The sequence below is a fragment of the Hylobates moloch genome, unplaced genomic scaffold, assembly GCF_009828535.3.
Source record: "Hylobates moloch isolate HMO894 unplaced genomic scaffold, HMol_V3 SCAFFOLD_4, whole genome shotgun sequence".
NCBI classification, from domain to species: Eukaryota; Metazoa; Chordata; class Mammalia; order Primates; family Hylobatidae; genus Hylobates; species Hylobates moloch.
The window spans coordinates 32,252,797-32,274,643 of record NW_026652279.1 but is presented as its reverse complement, the minus strand read 5'-3'; the positions used below and the strand labels follow the sequence as shown (position 1 = coordinate 32,274,643).

The 21,847-nt window shown below is 38.2% G+C and overlaps 1 protein-coding gene across 9 annotated transcripts in view; it reads right to left on the bottom strand.

Annotated features, from left to right (window-relative positions):
• Nucleotides 1–21,847, bottom strand: part of TMCC1 (transmembrane and coiled-coil domain family 1) — a 248,589-nt gene that overhangs the window by 152,687 nt on the left and 74,055 nt on the right. The window lies entirely within an intron of this gene.

Below are 21,847 nucleotides of genomic sequence, written 5' to 3'. Positions count from 1 at the left end.
GCACCCGAGTAGTGTGCCTTTTCTTTTTTTTTTTTTTTTGAGACGAAATCTCGCTCTTGTCCCCCAGGCTGGAGTGCAATGGCACGGTCTCAGCTCACTGCAACCTCTGCCTCCCGGGTTCAAGCAATTCTCCTGCCTCAGCCTCCCAAGTAGCTGGGATTACAGGCGCCTGCCACCACACTCGGCTAAGTTTTGTATTTTTAGTAGACACGGGGTTTCACCATGTTGGTCAGGCTGGTCTCGAACTCCTGACCTCAGGTGATCCGCCCGCTCAGCCTCCCAAAGTGCTGAGATTACAGGCATGAGCCACCATGCCTGGCCGCCTTTTTGGTTTTTGAATGGTAAGAGTACCAGTACCTCCATTTTTCTTGCAAAGATAGTGAAACAGTATTCTGAAATTATCTCCTAGGAATGTAAGTAGGATTCATGAAATACTGATGCGGAAATAATGAAGTGCCTTACAGAAAGACACACTGTCTTAAACACACAGTGTTTCTGACTGATATAAGCAACTAGAATCCCAAATCATTGCTAAAAGATTCTATCAAAAAAAAAAAAAAGGAAAGGAGACGGGTGTGAAACAAGTGGTAAGTGAAACTTAATTTCCCTCACTAACAAGGCAACCTGCTTTCAGCCTAAAGAAGTGCTCAGAATGTTTTCTACTAATGAAATGGAAACATAAATAGTAACCAAATTCAGTAATTTCTCCATTCTAAATTGCACAGACTTGTTAACTATTTTCCTACAAACTGCCCAAATGGGAATAGCTCTTTAACAAATAACAAAGTAATAGTCTCTCTCTTTCAGAAATTATTATTCTTTTAGTTACTGTCTACATTTAAAGCAAGGAGAGAAGAAATCTATTTTCAAAATGTTTAGTTAACAATGCTGCCAGTTTTAGGGTTTTCTGTGGCATTTTAGGCCCCTTAAATGAGATTCTTTTGGCAATCCCACAATAAATAACAATACAGATAGCATATTTTATTATATCCACCTGAAGAACAGATTAAGTAATTTATGTAGTTATTTACAAAAGCCCATGCAACTGTCAATATAAATAACCACGAAAGCAGAGGAATTTGTTAAGTAGTAAGAAGTTAAAAGATGTTGGTGATCAAAAATTTGAGTACCATATACAATTCCTTAACTTGTGAGGGTTGATTTAAAGGGCAGCTAACCTTGCCAAATAAGGTCTTTATTTGGATGACTTGGACACGGCTCTTTGAAACATGCTAAATTAAGCCTGATTCCTTCTATATTAGCAATGTTTTGGGCTCCACATTTCTTTCTCCTAAAAAAACCATATCATGCGTTACCTGCAGTAAATGCATGAAAGGAAGAAAGGACGGTAAGAAGGGAGGAGCAGAAAGTAGTTTGAAGAGGCCATTTGGCCCAGTTCCTTGTATCCAACTAACCCATCATACAAGGTTGTTGCCTATACTGTAATGGCATTTTTCAGAGATGGCATTTCCATATGCTCCTCTATCCTCTCTTAGCAAGGTTATGATCAAGATGTTAATTTTCCTAACATGTCCTTACTTTAAAAACATTTTCTGGCGCCGGGCACGGTGGCTCACGCCTGTAGTCCCAGCACTTTGGGAGGCTGAGGCGGGCGGATCACGAGATCAGGAGATCGAGACCATCCTGGCTAACACAGTGAAACCTCATCTCTACTAAAAATACAAAAAAATTGGCCGGGCGTGGTGGCGAGCGCCTGTGGTCCCAGCTGCTCGGGAGGCTGAGGCAAGAGAATGGCATGAACCCAGGAGGCGGAGCTAACAGTGAGCTGAGATTATGCCACCGCACTCCAGCCTGGGGGACAGAGCGAGACTCTGTCTCAGAAACATTTTCTCTGTCTCAGGAACATTAGATTCCCTGTGAAGATGTCTTGAAATTTCATACCTATACACAAATTTATTTGTGTATATGTGTATATATGTACATAAACACATTCACTGTTTTATATATATATATATATATATACACACACACACACACTCACAGCCATAAACATATAAAGATATAAAACATCTATGTCCATATCAAGATATAGAATATTTGCTGCCCCAGAAGGTTCCTAATGTCTTCATTGCTGTTTCCCCAATAGGTAACTGTAATTGACTTCTATCATAAATTAACTTTGCTTGTTCTTGTATTTCATATAAAGGAATCTTGTGTGTGGTTTCTTTTGCTCATCATGTCTTTGCAATCCATCCATGTAGTTGTGTGTAAAAGTTCTCTATTATTATAGTATATGCCAATGTATGAATAATGCCACAATTTATCCATTCTACTTTTGGATCTATGCTATATCTATTTTTTCTCTATTATAAATCTGCTATAAAATTATCAGATTGTTTTGGAGCTCATATAGCATATTTTTCTTGGGTATATATAGCCTAAAAATGGAAATCCTAAAGGACAGAGTAAGATTTACATTTTAGCAGGTATTATTAAACAGTTTTCACTGTGGTTGTACTAATTTACACTCTTACAATAATGTATGGAAGTTCCAGTTTGCTCTACATCCTTGCCAACTCTTGATTTTCTTTTTTTTAATTGGATGAATTCTGGTAGAGATGTCATGGCATCTCACTGTGGTCTTGCATATCTTCCTAGGAAGTTACTTAGAACTTTAATTTTTAATCTCTAGACAAAGCTATTTTTAATATCTCTTTAAGTTCCTTCTGTCGCTTTTCTCATTTTCTATATATCCCTCCATCTGAGTATTCATATAACACTACTCTCCTTGACAATTTAACATTGTGCTCCAAGTAGTCATATTTTGCTATTTAACCTTTCAGCATGGCTCTCTAAATATACAACTATTCATTCCATTACTATTTATTATTTGCCTACTAAGCATCAGACATGATTATTTTTCACTATGTTGCAAAGAACACATAGCAAATTATATAAATGAAATAGTTACAAAGTATTTCATGTGCTGATACGTTTTCCCTCTCTGCACATCTCACAACACTACACTTGTCATTCCAGCACTTTGGGAGGCTGAGGCAGGAGAATGGCTTGAGCCCAGGAATTTGAGACCAGCTTGGGCACAGTGAGACCTCATCTCTATAAAAAATTTTTTTTTTTTTGAGACGGAGTCTCGCTTGCCCAGGCTGGAGTGCAGTGGCGCGATCTCGGCTCACTGCAAGCTCCGCCTCCCAGGTTCATGCCATTCTCCTGCCTCAGCCTCCGGAGCAGCAGGGACAACAGGCGTCCGCCACCACGCCCAGCTGATTTTTTGTATTTTTAGTAGAGACAGGGTTTTACCGTGTTAGCCAGGATGGTCTCAATCTCCTGACCTTGTGATCCGCCTGCCTCGGCCTCCCAAAGTGCTAGGATTACAAGCGTGAGCCACCGCGCCTGGCCTAGTTTGTTTTTTCTTAAAATCCAACCAGTATCATACTACCCATATTATCTATGACCTCCTTTTTTAAAAAAAATTCAACAATTTACTCAGAAATTTTTGTCAGTACATATATCCTACATTATTTTAACTGCCACACAGTACTCTACAGTATAAACAGAACAATTTACTTAGCCATTCTCTTGATGACCGTTTAGGTTACTTCCACATTTCTGCCAGTACACGCCTGTTTTTGTTTTTTGTTTTTGTTTTTGTTTTCCCGAGACGGAGTCTTGCCCTGTCACCCAGGCTGGAATGCAGTGGCACGATCTCGGGTCACTGCAACCTCTGCCTCCCAGGTTAAAGCAATTCTCCTGCTTCAGCCTCCCGAGTAGCTGGGATTACAGGCATGCACCGCACCTAGCTAATTTTTGTATTTTGTTGGCCAGGCTGGCCTCAAACTCCCGACCTTGTGACCCACCCACCTCAGCCTCCAAAAGTTGCTGGGATTACAGGCATGAACCACCATGCCCGGCCCATGCCTGTTTTTGCATTTGTGAGTTGTTCTCCAGGGTAAATGCTAACATATGATCCTACACTCAAGATTCGGCCCAAATTCATTTTCTCTAGAAGCAAGATCAGTCCACTTCATGTCGTTTCTACTTCTTAACTCACAGCAGTTTCTGGACAATTGATCATATACAGTGACAGTTCTTGTACATTTATATGTTCTATATGGCTCCTGCACCAAATAGTGTTATTTGGTGTTTCCAGCATCAGAGCTTTCAAGTTAAAAATTAGCACTTTGGGGCCGGGCGCGGTGGCTCACGCTTGTAATCCCAGCACTTTGGGAGGCCGAGGCGGGCGGATCACAAGGTCAGGAGATCGAGACCACGGTGAAACCCCGTCTCTACTAAAAATACAAAAAAATTAGCCGGGCGTGGTGGCGGGCGCCTGTAGTCCCAGCTACTCGGAGAGGCTGAGGCAGGAGAATGGCGTGAACCCGGGAGGCGGAGCTTGCAGTGAGCCGAGATTGCGCCACTGCACTCCAGCCTGGGCGACAGAGCGAGACTCCATCTCAAAAAAAAAAAAAAAAAAAATTAGCACTTTGAAGGATTGCATCTCATACTTTATGTATCTCAACTGTACACTACCTTACATAGAGCAGACATTTAATAAATATTTGTGAATGCCAGGAAAACCTTAAGACAATATATAGTCTTGTCTTGGGATTAATATGTAACTATTCTATTACCTTATTTCTACACTCCAACATAAGATTGCATAAACTCTAAAGTTGGGTTATCAATGCTTTGAATTTTTCTGTTTGTAGACATGGGCCTCACAAAGGACAAAACCAAATGTCTTACTCAAGTCCAAAATATTACACCTATGATTCCCTTTTATTTACACACTGTACAAAAAGAAATAAATTATCTGGCAACATTTATACTTCAAAAAGTGATACTTGAGAGTATACTATCGTCAAGATGGTGAACTAGGAAACACAGGCCTTCTTTCCCCCAGAGATAGTGAGTTTAAAACAATATGTAAACTATAATATCACTGTAAGAACTATAGAGACCACTGTAGTCCCAGCTACTTAGAAGGCTGAGGCAGGAGGATCGCTTGATCCCAGAAATTTGGGGTTACAGTGAGCTACGATAGTGCCACTGCACTCCAGCCTGGGTGACAGAGTGAAACCCCATCTCTTAAAAAACAAAACTACAGAGACTAGCTGTGAAGCAATAGCACCTAGGCCATTGTAACCAAGACCGTATTCCTGTGAAAGGGGGAAAACTTGTGGCATGTCACACACCTGTTTGTGCCCCTCTCTCCCTACATGGCATAGCATAAAGCAACCATGAGGAATCTCTAATGAGATTCAGGACACACTATTCCAATTTATGCCACCGTGGCATTTGAGAAAACTGTACAAAGAGGAAAGTCTCTCTAATCTTCTGTTTTAATCCATTTTGTGTTGCTATAACAGAATATCAAAGACTGGGTAATTTAAAAAGAAATTTATTTACAGTTCTGGAGGTTGGGAAATCCAAGGTTGATGGGCTCACCACTGATGAGGGACTTCTTGCTGCAACATCCCATGGCAAAAGACATAAGGGCAAGAGAGCATGCACAAGGGTGAGAGAAAGGAGCCGAATTCTTTTATCAGGAACCCACTCCCATGGTAATGTCATTAATCCATTTACGAGGGTAGAGCCCTCATGACATAATCATGTCTTAAAGGTCCTACCTCTCAACACACAAAATGAAATATTATTCAACCTTAAAAAGAAAGGAAATTCTATTACATGCAACAACACGAATGAACCTTTAGGACATTATGCTAAATGAAATAAGCCAATCACAAAAAGACAAATACCTTATGATTCCACTTATATGAGGCATCTAGTGAAACTCAAAGAAATGAAGGCAGAACAGAGAGTGAGGGAAGGGTAGAAGGAAAGGAAGAGTTACTATTTAATGGGTTTAGAGTTTCAGGCTTGAAAGATGAAAAAGTTTTGGAAATCTGTTTCACAATAATATGAACACACTTAACACTACAGCACTGTATACTTCAATATGGTTCAGATGGTACATTTGTTATGTGTTTTTACCACAATAAAAAAAGCGATACTAATTGCATTTCTATTTTCATGTATGCCCTTTGATTCAGCACTTTTAATTTTGTTTCCTTAAACCTCGCTTTCCTTTTCTTGCCTTTAGGTATGCAATTCAACAGATGACGTTTTCCGGAAAAGTTTTGACACCTCAATACAAGGCTTTAAAGACCCAGAACACACACAAACACAAAAGGCTTACTGCCAAGAATTCTTATAAATGAACAAATATCTACTCTTTTGATTTCTTTTTAATACCTTATTACTCATAATCACACAATGTTAAAAAATAATTATTTTAAAATATAATCAATTTCTTAGTCCTCGTCTAAATTCCATCTCTCATACTTAGCATCTTAAAAAGGACAATAATTACATTAAAATAATTAGAACACTAAATGAAATTATTATATGTCTAAGGTTTTGTTCTCAAGTGGTATTCCTTGCAATCGTTTGCAACGCCCAGAGCACGTTGAACATGAACATTACCTTAGTCAGAGAAACAAACAACTCTTCTCTTATAGACTACAAAAACATCTGTAGCAGTGAAAAATGAGAACACTGGTAAAAATAAAAGCCCCAAAGACCACATGAATGGTTAGCAAACCAAGCAACAAGGGAAAGTTGTTTAGAATTGTTAAGTCTTCCTATTAAGAGACCATTTTAGCCTCATAAAATGTCATTCTTTATTTTTGGTAATACTTCTTGCCTTAAAGTCTAACTCACCTGATGGAAAATATAATACCATGCAAATACTAACCAAAAGAAAGATGATATAACATAGTTACATTTTTTGTGCTATTCTTTGAGTGGTTACCCTGCAAATTATATCATACGTTCTTAACTTACAGTCTACCTTAGCCAAATCCAAATAATACAAGGCCTTTAAAACAATTTACCTCCATTAGGCCTCCCCTGACCCCTTTTGGCTATTATTGTTGCATATTTTATTTTTACAATGTTTTAAACCCCAGGACAGTTTTATTATCATTTTGAAGTTCAACTACTAACCTAAGGAAACACATAGGAAAATTATACACAGAGTAAACAAAATTAAATAATACTATTTTGGCTAAATTGAAATTTGCTGAAATCCTATACAGGTCCATAGCTTGTCAGCCAGGTATTTGGAGAGTATGTGGTAGTATTCAAATTTGTGGGCACTGTATATCTAATTGTCACATCAAGGAATTTACAGCCTTCAGCCTCAGTAGCACAGAGCTTATAGCACACCACAGGAACCCTAATGCAGCTCTAGGACCTACTGGTTGTACTCAGTGGGGACCTCAACTCTCCCCCTTATTTGATATGAAAAATCCCCATTTTACCTCATCCTTTTCTCCTACCAGAATGTTTCCAAGAATGCTACAGAATGAATTCCTATATTGGACAGAAGAATCTCTTAACTAAGCTGTTATGGTACTTCATTATGGTGCATCATATAAAATCACCACTTTTGTGAGCCAAAAACTGCTCCAATATTGGCAATTTCACATAGTTCAAAGTAATATTTAAATATAAGACATACAAAAAACCAGGCTGGAGTTATATACCTTAAGCCAGGTTTCCTTCACCATATTAAAATTAAGAAGACTAAGCCTTAATATCGAAAGTAACTTTTTTTTGTTTGTTTATTTTTGGAGACAGGGTGTTGCTCTGTCACCCAAGTTGGAGTACAGTGATACAATCTCAGTTCACTGCAGCCTCAACCTCCTGGGCTCAGGCAATCCTCCCACTTCAGCCTCCCAAGTAGCTGAGATTGTGGGCACAGGCCACCACGCCTGGCTATTTTTTTGTATTTTTGTAGAGATAGGGTTTTGCCATGTTGCCCAGACTGGTCTCGAACTCCTGGGCTCAAACAATCTGCCTGCCTTGGCCTCCCAGAAGTGCTGGGATTACAGGTGTGAGCCATTGCACCTGGTCACATTTAAAAGATTATTGTGTCTATGACACTGTAGGCCAATGAAAAGAAAAGATTTTAATCCAGGTTACTCATTTTGTTCAGCACATACACAGTCTGTTGAAATATAGGGAACTACTGTTTTGAAGTAGAGAAGACAAAGACTAGAATCTGTTTGTTTCTAATTATAACAATTAAAAGAACATTTCTGGCTGGACTGGGTGGCCCACTCCTGTAATCCCAATACTTTGGGAGGCTGAGGCAGGAGGATTGCTTGAGGTTAGGAGTTTGAGACCAGACTGGGCCACATAGCGAGACTCCATCTCTACAAAAAAACAAAAATAATAGCTGGGTGTGGTGGCACCCTGTAGTCCCAGCCATTTGGGAGGCTGAGGTGAGAACTGCTTGAGCCCAGGAGTTTAAGACTCTAGTGAACTATGATCTCACCACTGCACTCCAGCCTGGGCCACAGAGTAAGACCCTGTCTCTTCAAAACAAAACAAAACAAAACAAAACAAAACAAAACAAAACAAAAATTACGTAGCAAAATCACTTTGGTAGTTACTTTCTGTCTCAAATTCTGTTTACTCAATAACAAAATGTTAAGTGTCATTTTCTTTTAATTGGCCTATAGTGTCATAGAAGTGAAATTCCTAGTGATTTATTTAGGGACAAAGCAGAGTTTAGTGGGCAAGCCTGTATCAAAGCCCGTTAAAGTTCTACTCTAATACAAGTTTGGGAAGCATGGATTAAACGTGGAGGGTTGAACAGACTTATCTTGGCTCTCTACTAAAATTGAATAATAAAAGGCATAAACCTACGCAGGCAAAGAGAACTGGAGAGGAGGCAGCAACAGATAAAAGATTCCAATAAAATTATAAAAGGTGAAAAACAGATCATCATTCTGAGGACAGATAGACTAAGCCAACAGATGAGAATTTCAGTCCTCTCCTACCTCGTCTTATGGAACACAGGCACCCAGACTAATTACCACCACCATCATCTACCCATTTCCAAAGGCAAAGGTTTGAACAATTTCTCAGGGAAAACTGGAGAAAAGACCTATAGATACTGATAGCTGAAGGGCCTTGCAATAAACTAGTCTGTGTCCTCACAGGGTTTCCCATACCATTTTAATGCCTCTCTCAAATAGGAGAAGGAAGCCATGGTTGACCAGACACTTGAGAAAAGTCTTTTAACATAAAAGACAGAAACTAAAACACCTAGTGGAGAAGAAACTCAGAAGACAGACATATTACAAGAAGCAAAAGAAAATATCCTCAGAGACTAAAGAAAACAAATATATAAAACAAGAAAAGCATGCTACAAAAAAGAAGCATTCATAGACAAGAAAAAGAAGCACTCAGGAAATTAAAAACATAATACCAGAAATAAAATATTTAGTGAAAGGATTGGAAAATAAACTTTAAGGAAATCTACCAGAAATTAGAACAAAAGACTGAGAGAAAATAAGAAAGAACAAAGAAAAAAAAAAAAACCACTAAACGGTAAGTCAGGAGAGCTAACCGCTAAGAAAAAGATATATATAGGTGGAGGAGGAAATTAAATAAATAATATGAATACAGCTATATGTGATAACATGGATCAATCTTAGAAACCTATTTTTGCCTAAAAAGCAAGCCCTAAAAGACTATATAAGCTATGGTATCATTTTACAAAGCCCCCAAGCAGGCAAAACTAAACAATAGTTGTTTAGTGTCAACAAACATTTATAGTAATTCTTCTTTTAGAAGTCCACGTACTGAAATATATAATTTAGGACAGGAGGAGAACTGTAAAGAGTTACAAAAGCATGGCAATGGTAATGTCCCATTGTTATGTTGTGTGGCTGGTTCACAGGTAGTGTACTACTGTGTGTCATAGCTTATAAGTTTATTTTATATGAATAAAATATTACACAATAAAATATAAAATACAGAATATAAAAATATTGAAAGAAGTTTTTTAAACCAGTGTTTCCAGATCCAGTCTTTGAGTTTTCCAAATTGAAAGGACTCATAAATTTTCCAGATTGAAAGACTCCTAAGGCTGCATACTTCTGAGTCTGCTGAGTACTTCTGAGTCCTATGTCTTGGGCTGCCAAGATGACCCACACCAAGGCCCATCATTGTACAACTTCAGGACAACAGAGATAAAGAGAAGAGATTTTTTTTGAAATTCTGGAGAGAAAAACAGGTGATACCCAGAGGGTCAAGAATCAGAATGGCACCAGATTTTCTGTCAATACTGGAAGCTAAAAGCTAACAATACAAGAATTTTACATAATACATGGGCAATTTATTTCCAACCTAAAATTCAGTACTCAGCCAAACTACCATTAAAGTATGCAGGTAAAATAAATTTTGGAATGGGCATAATTTCTGAAAAATTATCTTCCATGCACCCTTATTCTATAAGTCTCATAGAGTGTACGTTTCAAGAAAAGAAAGGAATAAACCAAAAAGAGGATATGAAATCAAGGAACCAAAGAATGTTATTTATTAATAGATTAAGGAGTCCCAGAGGCCGGGCGTGGTGGCTCACGCCTGTAATCCCAGCACTTTGGGAGGCCGAGGCGGGTGGATCACGAGGTCAGGAGATTGAGACCATCCTGGCTAACACGGTGAAACCCCATCTCTACTAAAAAAATACAAAAAAAAAAAAAATTAGCCGGGTGTGGTGGCGGGCGCCTGTAGTCCCAGCTACTCGGGACGCTGAGGCAGGAAAATGGCATGAACCCGGGAGGCGGAGCTTGCAGTGAGCCGAGATAGCGCCACTGCACTCTGGCCTGGGCAAAAGAGCGAGATTCTGCCTCAAAAAAAAAAAAAAAAAAAAAGGAGTCCCAGAACAAAAGATGTGCAACACTCTTAGAGAGCAGTCAATTCAGACTAGAGGAAAAGTGAGAGCTTCCAGCAGTGTATCTCCAAGAAAAGCTGAAACTGAGGAGTAAATGCTGTTTTGAAAATATTGAGAGATTTTTGGGAGGATCGCTTGAAACTGGGGTCGGAGGTGGGGGGTCAAGGCTGTAGTGAGCTGCAACTGTGCTACGGCACTCCAGCCTGGGTGACAGAGCAAGGCCCTGTCTAAAAAATATATATAAATAAGGCAGGGCATGATGGCTCATGCCTGTAATCCCAGCACTTTTGGAGGCCAATGCAGGCAGATCACCTGAGGTCAGGAGTTTGAGACCAGCCTGGCCAACATGGTGAAACCTGGTCTCCACTAAAAATGCAAAATTTTAGTGGGTATGGGGGTGTGCACCTGTAATCCCAGCTACTCGGGAGGCTGAGGCAAGAGAATAGCTCGAACCCAGGAGGTGGAGGTTGCAATGAGCCAAGATCACGCCACTGAACTCCAGCCTGTGCAACAGAGTGAGACTCCATCTCAAATAATAATAATAATAATAATAATAATAATAATAATAATAAAATTTTAAAAAAAGAAAATAATGAAAGATTTACAGTTCCTTGAGAATTTGGAGAGAACCCAATGACAGTTATAAACAACAAAAATTAAAGCAATTAACTCCAGAGACAGCAAAAAAGTGTATAAAAAGGGAAGTGTAATCATATACTACAAAGCTCAAGTTGTAAATATACTTACATTGGCATAATGTAAACAGCATATTGAAATATAACTAAAATTTTAATAAGATATGGACAGGAACAAGATAATAAGAAAGCTACATGATCATTTTCATTAAAGGAATTCAAGATATCCAAAACAGAAAAAAAAATAGCAGCATAAGCATGTTATTTAGAAAATATTTAGATAAATTCCAGAATAAAAAATTAAAAGATCAAAAAGTTAAAATAAATTTTACTTGGGTTAGATATGCTGGGGGGAAAAAAAAAAAACTTGTTCCTGAGCGCTTAAAAAGCCTGGAAGATTAGGCCAGGGGCAGTGGCTCACACCTGTAATCCCAGATCACGAGGTCAGGAGATCCTGACCTGGCTAACCATCCTGGCTAACACAGTGAAACCCCGTCTCTACTAAAAATACACAAAGTTAGCTGGGTGTGGTGGCAGGCACCTGTAGTCCCAGCTACTTGGGAGGCTGAGGCAGAAGAATGGTGTGAACCCAGGAGGCGGAGCTTGCAATGAGCTGAGATCACGCCACTGCATTCCAGCCTAGGCGACAGAGTGAGACTCCATCTCAAAAAAACAAAACAAAACAAATTCTGGAAGATTATATTACATAAATCTACAGAAAGTTGTTCACAAAAAATAAAATTTAAAATAGTAGATTCACAAGCAAGTAAAATGTTTCATACTCCTAGTGTTGGAAAGCAGATGTGACTTTTAAATTCCTGGTTTTAATAATTCTCTGTAAGACTAAGGACACAAACACATATCTGAAATAATATTAACTTCTTAATTTCATTTGTTCCTGTAGCTTACTGTTGGCCTAAAGCCACACAATTCAGCATTCCTTTGTCAGGATGCATTTCAGAGTTTCCAGCTGTAATTTTTTAAATGGTACTGTAACAATACAGAATTGTGAAGCCATAGACAGTAAATGATAAGAGATACAAACTGACAGGAAGAAAAAAAAATTTCCAGGGTGCAAAAGGAGAGAGAAAGGTAAAGACAGTATTTATGGAAAAACATTTAGTTAAAGTACTGAAATCCTACAAAAAAGAATGGCTTTTGGTATTCTCCACACTGAACATTAATGCATTTTACAAACCATTTTCCTGGTTTCCGTAGTAGCCAATTCTTTTTTTACCTCTTTTTAGGTAAATCCCACTAAAACAGTACATTTAGTCTTGATGTGACAAAGCAAGTTACTCATCACCCTGATTTTATTTAGTTTTATTGATTTTATGTAGAAAAACATTAGAGCTACAAATCCTCATAACGATGAAAACAACATGTGAAAGTCAAACTTGTCTTGAATTTCTGTACTAATCCACACATCTCTGCACCCTAAGGCAAAAAAAGATACTGATACAGAACTATGAGCAAAAATCAGGCTGGATGCGGTAGCTCACACCTGTAATTCCAGCACTTTGGAAGGCCAAGGTGGGTGGATGGCTTGAGCTCAGAAGTTCAAGACCAGCCTGGGCAACATGGTGAAACCCCATTTCTACAAAAACACACAAAAATCAGCTGGGCATGGTGGCGGGCACGTGTAGTCCCAGCTACTAGGAGAGGCTGAGGTGGGAGAATCACTTAAACCAGGGAGGCAGGGGTTGCAGTGAGCCAAGATTGCACCACTGGGCAACAGAGTGAGACACTGTCTCCCAAAAAAACAAAACAAAACTAAGCAAAAATCAAGAGACATATATCACATACTAGTACGTAGAACCTAAACAGGTAATTTATACTGTGGCCTAAATCCTCCTGAACTATAATCGGATCACAAAACCTTTATACCCATTCTCATAAAGCTAAACTTCTGACAATAGAAAACAGCTTGCATTTTATCTTTATGCACAGAAACTTAACCAAGTTCACCCTATATCTTAAGGCTCAATGGGCAAACATTCCTAAGAAGAATGTTAATCTCACAAGTATTTATCTGCTTAAACTGAATTTGATTCAGTTTAACTGAATAACTCATCACAAATTATATAATATAAAGACAATGTATGACGCAAGGAATATGGAAGGAAGCTTATCAAAGCAATGTTTCAACTCATAAGCAATCACATTTACAACAACAAAATTAGGTAAATTGTTTCCTTCAGGTTTTTTGCATTTTTATAGAAAACAATGATTCTATGGAGCAGAAAACCTGGATACTGTTCTTTCACCTAGAAGAATGTATAGCTGTGTCTTGAACATCTACAATTGTTGAAACAAGTTTAATGTTATTGGAAAGCCTGTGGTGAGCTTAAGGCAGAAAACAATGTTTAAGGTATTCTAGTCCTATCCTATGGTAAAATGGTTATTTAAATGTGCATTTGCACAGCTGCTTAACATATGAGTTTTTTAAATTAATAAAACAAGAGTATGCTCCCTAAGACTGTGTATGTTCTTCTAATAAGCTTCTATATCACTAAAATTCTAAAGCGTATTCCTCAGAGCATCGACATGGGGAACGTTATATTGATCAGTTACTCTGATGCACTCACTATTCCATTGTTAAGCTTATAAAGAAATGCTCAAAAACAAATAGATCAGAAGTAGGATGCTCACTTTCATGGCCATTCATTTTATATGTTTTTTATTTATTTTTTATTTTTTTAGAGATAGGATATCACTCTGTTGCCCAGACCGGACTGCAGTGGCACACTCAATAGCTCCCTGTAACCTCAACTCTTGGCCTCAAGTGATCCTCCTGCCTCAGCTTCCCAAGTAGCTTGGACTACAGGTGCGTGCCACCACATCTGGCTTTTTTAAATTAATTTCTTGTAGAGATAGGGGTCTCACTATGTTTCCCAGGCTGGTCCTGAACTCCTGGCTCAAGTGATCCTCCCACATCAGCCTACCAAAGTGCTGGGATTAGGGGCATGAGCCACTGTGTCCAACCATTTGAGAAAAGTGACGCTGAGATGGGAATTTTCTCAGCAAATCTTCAATAAATGCAAGACTATGCATTTTTTTAAAAAAGAAATCAAGTTTTGGGCCAGGCGCAGTGGCCCATGCCTGTAATCCCAACACTTTGGGAGGCTGAGGTGGGCAGATCACCTGAGGTCAGGGGTTCAAGCCCAGCCTGGCCAACATGGCGAAACTCTGTCTCTACTAAAAATACAAAAATTAGTTGGGTGTGGTGGCATGTGCCTGTAATCCCAGCTACTTGGGAGGCTCAGGAAGGAGAATCACTTGAACCCAGTAGGCGGAGGTTGCAGTGAGCCCAGGTTGTGCCACGGCACTCCAGCCTGGGTGACAGAGCAAGACTCTGCCTCAATTAAAAAAAAAAAAAGAGAAATCAAGTTTTGGTGATTCTTACTATTCAATACTCTTAGATTCATTAGTACAGAAGGGCTTTTACCTTTGTGTTAAGAATGAGAAATGGCCGGGCACAGTGGCTCATGCCTATAATCCCAGCACTTTGGGAGGCCAAGGCGGGCAGATCACCTGAGATCAGGAAATCAAGATCAGCCTGGCCAACACAGTGAAACTCCATCTCTACTAAATATACAAAAATTAGCCAAACGTAGTGGCACGCACCTGTAATCCCAGCTTCTTGGGAGGCTGAGGCAGAAGAATCACTTGAACCTGGTAGGTGGAGGTTGCAGTGAGATCGCACCACTGCACTCCAGCCTAGGCAACAGAGCGAGATTCTGTCTCAAAAAAAAAAAAAAAAAAAAAAAAAGCCAATGAGAAAAAAACAGGGCATTATGTAAAAGAGGAAAGAAGAACACCACAACTATAACAAAGAAACTTAAGCTGGTACTCTGTAGGACTACAATCACATCCACAATACTCAAATCTCTGGTACTGAGATTTCACTTTTAATACCCCTGTTCAAGATATTTTATCGAAGAAGCTATAAATTTATTGCTGGTTTATCTTCACTTGCTGGATTTCACAAAACAAATACCCCACCTCCCTCCAAAAAAAAAAAAAGGTAGAGACACTAAGGTTGTCTACAGCCATACCACCCTGAACGCGCCCGATCTCGTCTGATCTCGTGAGACACTAAGGTTGTTGTTTTTAAGGTGAGATAATTTTAAGCTTAAAAAGATGAGGCATATTTAAGACTTAAATCTAAAATGAAAAACTATAAAAACTTTGAAGATAACCTAGGAAATACCATCTGGACATAGGACCTGGCAAAGACTTCCTAACAAAGATGCCAAAGCGATTGCAACAAAACCAAAAATTAACAAATGGGACCCAATGAAACTAAAGAGCTTCTGCACAACAGAAGAAACTATCAAAAAGTAAACAGCCTACAGAAGGGGAGAAAATACTTGAAAATACTTGCAAACTATACATCCGATAAAGGTCTAATATTCAGAATCTATAAGGAACTTTACAACCCTCATTAAAAAGTGGGCAAAGGACATGAACAGACACTTTTCAAAAGATCACATTCATGCAGCAACAGGCTTATGAAAAAATGCTCAACATCACTAATCATTAGAGAAATGCAAATCTAAACCACAATAAGATACTATCTCACACCAGTCAGAATGTCTATTATTAAAAAGTCAAAAAATAACAGATGCTGGTGAGGTTGTGGAGAAAAGAGAACACTTACACACTGCTGGTGGGAATGTAAATTAGTTCAGCCATTGTGGAAAGCAGTCTGGCGATTTCTCAAATAACTTAGAATTACCATTTAACCCAGCAATCCTATTATGTATATTCCCAAAGGAATATAAATAATTATTCCACAAAGACACATGCACATGTATGTTCACTGCAGCACTATTCACAATAGCAAAGACATGGAATCATCCTAAATGCCCATCAATGGTAAACTGGATAAAGAAAATGTGGTACATGTACACCACAGAATACTATGCAGCAATAAAAAATAATGAGATCATGTCCTTACGGAGCTGGAGGCCATTATCCTACACAAACTAACACAAGAACAGGAAACCATATACCTCACGTTCTCACTTATAAGAGGAAGTTAAACATTTAGTATGGACACAAAGAAGGGAACAACAGACACCAGAGCCTACTTGAGGGTGGAGAGTGGGAGGAGGGTGAGGATCGAAAAACTACCTATTGGGTACTATGCTTATTACCTGGGTAATGAAATAATTTGTACAACAAACCCCTGCAACATGCAGTTTACCTATTTAACAAACCTACCCATGAACTCCTGAACCTAAAATAAAAGTTTAAAAAAAAAAAAAAAAGATGAAGCTATTTCATTTCTACTGAAGAAGAGATTATTCTTAAGGAAATAGTACTTATATATGTTAGAGGAAATTTAACAATTTGAAAATGTATTTACTAAGTCATCTGTGATAACAAACACTTTAATTGTTCATCCATTCTAAACTTGTCCTTAAGTTCTTTTTCCTTATTTATTTTTTGTATAATAAAGCAGGGTAAGTGATAAAAGTCCATTGTTGGAATAACTATTTATATATTTATTCTCCCAAAGAGTTGAGTTATAGGCTTGCATTTCCTATGTGGAAATGGCTTGACAATCAGAAACCATGAAATTTCTAAAGACATTAGGAGAGGACCTGAGCGTAAGGTTTAGATAAGATGCCAAACAATTTCCCAGTGTACTCCTGAACCAGATCTTCACTCACAGGCTAATTTTCCTGCAGTGTTTTAATTTTAAGTATTTATCCTGTGAATTCCTATTTAAAGTGATAGAATCTTTGTTTCTAATCTTTTCTTTGTGATCTAACATAAGTTGTCATCTCTAAAAATAACTCATTATGTTTGTTGTAAGCCTCATGGTAACCAAAATGCAAAAACCTATAACAGATTCACTAAAAATAAAAAGCAATGAATTAAAACATACGACCAGAGAAAATCACTTAACCACAAAAACAACAGTAAAAAAGGGATGAAAAGAGGAGTTACAAAACAACCAGAATATGCATTAAAATGGCAGTATTAAGCCCTTACTTATCAAAAATAACACCGAATGTAAATGGACTCCATTCTCCAATTAAAAGGCATAAAGTGGCTGAATGGACAAAGAAATAAGACCCACCTATATGCTGCCTACAAGGAACCCACTTCTACAAAGATACACACAGACTGAAAGTGAAGGGGTGGGGAAAATATAGTCTATGCAACTGGAAAACAAAAAAGAGTAGGAGTAGCTATACTTGTATCAGATAAAATAGATTACAAATCAAAGACTATAGGAAGAGACAAAGTAGATCACCATATAAAGATAAACTGGTCAATTCAGGAAGCCGACTTAACAATTATAAGTATCTATGTACCCAACATCAGAGCTCCCAAGTACATGAGGCAAACATTAGCAGATCAAAAGGGAGACAGACTGATAGACTGTAACACAATACTAGTAGAGAAAGTCAGCACCTCATTCTCAATAATGGACAGATCATCCAGACAGAAAATCAACAAAGAGACACCAAAGTTAAAGTAGACACTATACTTAATAGACCTAACTGACATTTATAGAACACTTCACCCAACTGCTGCAGAATACACATTATTTTCATCACCACAAGGGAACATTCTCCAGAAGAGACCATCTCTTAAACAAATCTCAACAATTGAAAAAAAAAAGAAATCATATTAACTTTTCTGACCACAATGGAATAAAGCTAGAAATGAGTAACATTCACAGCAACAGAAAAAAACTCTTAAATTTATATGGAACCACAGAAGACATTGAGTAGCCAAAGCAATCCTGAGCAAAAAGAACAAAATGGGAGGCATCACACTACTTGACTTCAAAACATACTATAAAGCAATAGTAAACATCTTAGCATGGTACTGGCATAAAAACACACAGACCAATGGAACAGAATGGAAAACCCAGATATAAATCACACATTTATAGCCAACCCATTTTCAACAAAGGCACCAAGAACATACAATGGGGTAAGAACAGTCTCTTTAATAAATGGTGATGGGGAAAATGGACAACCACCTGCAGAAGAATGGAACTACACCCCATCTCTGAACATAAACAAAAATCAAATCAAAATGGATTAAAGACTTAAATCTAAGACTGGAAACTATGAAACTACTAGAAGAAATCATTGGGGAAATGCTATAGGACATTGGTCTGGATAAGGATTTTCAGTGTAAGACCTCAAAAGCACAGGCAACCAAAGCAAAACAGACAAATGGGATCACATCATGCTAAAAAGCTTCTGCACAGCAAAGGAAACAATCAACAAAGTGAAAAGACAATCCACAGAATGGGAGAAATATTTATAAACTATCCATCTGACAAGGGATTAATAACCAGAATACATAAGGAACTCAAAACAACTCATAGCAAAACAAATTCAATTTTATAATGGGCAAAAGATCTGAATAGGCATTTCTCAAAAGATGGCACACAAATGGCCAACAAGTATATGAAAAAATGCTCAATATCACTAATCATCAGAGAAATGCAAATCAAAACCACAATGAGACATCACATCACCCCAGTTAGAATGGCTTTTATCAAAAAGACAGGGAATAACATGCTGGGGAGGATGTGGAGAAAGGGGATGTATACTGTTGGTAGAAATGTACATTAGTACAGCCACTATGGAAACCTTTATGGAGGTTCCTTTAAAAGTTAAAAATAGAACTACCATATGACCCAGGAATTCTACTACTGGGTATATAGCCAAAAGAAAAGAAATCAAGATATCAAACGGACATCTGCATTGCCATGTTTATTTGCAAGCGCTATTCACAATAGCCAAAACAGGGAATCAATGTAACTGCCCATCAGTGGACAAATGAATAAAAAAAATATGGTATACAAACACAATGAAATATTATAAAGCCATAAAGAAGAATGAAATCCTTCCACTTGCAGCAACACGGATGGAAATGGAGCTCATTTTGTTAAGTGAAATAAGCCAAGCAAGATAAATATCACGTGTTCTCACTCATATGTGGGAGCTAAAAAATAGTGGATCTCATGAAAATAAAGAGTAGACTAGTAGTTACCAGAGGCTGGGAAAGGCAAGGGAGAGGGAGGGAAGGAGAGAGGTTGATTAATGGGTACAAATAAACAGGGTCTGATAGAAGAAATAGAAGAAATAAGAGCTAATGTTTGATAGATCAGTAGGGTGATTATAGAAGATAATAATTCCAATGTTTCTAGCATAAAGAAAAGACAAGGCCAGGCATATTGGCTCATGCTTGTAATCCTAACACTTTAGGAGGCTGAGATGGGAGGACTGCTTGAGCCCAGGAGTTTGAGCTCAGCCTGGTCAACATACCAAGACCCCATTTCTACAAAAAATAAAAATAAAAAATAAGCCAGGTGTGATGGTGCACACCTGTAGTCCCAGCTACTAGGCAGAGTGAGGCAGGAGGATTGCTTGAGCCAGGAATTTGAGGTGGCAATGAGCTATGACTGCACCACTGCACTCCAACCTGGGTGACAGAGCAACAGTCTGTCTAAAAAGAAAAAAGAAAAAGACAAGACAAATATTTAAGGTGATAGATAACCCAATTACATTGATTTGATGTTTATAAGTTATATAAATGTATTAAATGATCACATGTACCCCCAAAATATGTAAATTATATATCAATTTTAAAAGATAAAATTTAAATTTAAAAAAAGGCAAGCACATTTGAATCAGGTTTCTGGGGCACAGTGTCAACTGTTATTTAAAACCAAAACAACCTTATTGACCAAAGTAAAAATCTTTGTTTTTCACCCATAAGAGTCGGCTGGGTGTGGTGGCCCATGTCTCTAATCCTAGCATTTTGGGAGGCTGAGGTGGGAGGATCGCTTGAGCCCAGGAGGTCAAGGCTGCAGTAAGCCGTGATCAAACTACTGCACTCCAGCCTGGGCAACAAAGAAAGATCCTGTCTCAATCAATTAATAATATCTGTGAACTTTAAGATCATGAAATTACCAAATCAAAAAATCTGACAGAAAAGAATATTTACTATCTTATTATCCAAAGGGAAATAAATTGCTAACAAGAATTTCTTCCTTCTATGCCCTTAGAGACTATCCCACATCTTCATATTTTGATTTTCAGAGTGGCTGAAGTTTCTATTAAGCTGGGAATTTTTTTTTTTCTTTTTTAGATGGAGTCTCACTCTGTCACCCAGACCGGAGTGCAGTGGTGAGATCTCTGCTCACTGCAACCTCCACCTCCTGGATTCAAGTGATTCTCATGCCTCATTCTCCCAAGGAGCTGGAATTACAGGTGTGCACCACCATGCCTAGCTAATTTTTTTGTTTGTTTGTTTGTTGTTTTTTTTTTTTTTGAGATGGAGTCTTGGTCTGTCACCCAGGCTGGAGTGCAGTGGCATGATCTCGGCTCACTTCAACCTCCGCCTCCCAAGTTCAAGCAATTCTGCTTTAGCCACTGGAGTAGCTGGGACCACAGACATGTGCCACGCCTGGTTAATTTTTGTATTTTTAGTAGAGACAGGGTCTCACCATGTTGGCCAGGCTGGTCTCAAACTCCTGACCTCAGGTAATCCACCCACCTCAGCCTCCCAAAGTGCTGGGATTACAGACGTGAGCCACTGTGCCTGGCCTTTTTTATACTGTTAGTGGAGACGGGGTTTCACCATGTTGGTAAGCTGGTCTCAAACTCCCAACCTCAAGTGATCCGCCCACCTCAGCATCCCAAAGTGCTGGGAATTATTTTTTAAGAAAAAATAAATAAATAAATAAAACTTCTTTAAATTTCTGTGATCAGCAGACATCAGTTTTAAAAAAATTTTTAAAGAAAAGTTTTAAAGAAACCTTTTTAAAGAAAAGTTTTAAAGGAAACCTTTTTAAAGAAAAGTTTTAAAGGAAACCTTTTTAAAGAAAAGTTTTAAAGGAAACCTTTTTAAAGAAAAGTTTTAAAGGAAACCTTTTTAAAGAAAAGTTTTAAAGGAAACCTTTTTAAAGAAAAGTTTTAAAGGAAACTTTTTTAAAGAAAAGTTTTAAAGGAAACTTTCTGCAAAACAAATTGAGCACTGATTAAAAAAACAGGTATCTGAAGGGCTAATGACTGAATTCTTCAACATGCCACAATTCTTAATTATTCTCAAGAATATGGCTATACATTAAATAAATAATACTATAAATACAAAGTAAGAAAAATGAGGTGCTGAAGCACATGGTATCAGTGTTGGGAAATGATGTAGGTGACATTTGGTTCATCTCTAATACCAATTTAAACAGGTAGAAGTTGAGGCTGGTCCAAGTGCAGTAGTGCTTACAACTAATTGATCACAACCAGTTACAGATTTCTTTGTTCCTTCTCCAGGCCAAACAGTTCACTTGACTAGCCTAAGACGAACTGAAATAAAACATAGAATGTGAAAGGTTCTCATTCTTTTTCTTTCTTTCTTTCTTCTTTTGAGACGGAGTCTCACTCTGTCACCCAGGCTGGAGTGCAATGGCCCGGTCTCGGCTCACTGCAACCTCCGC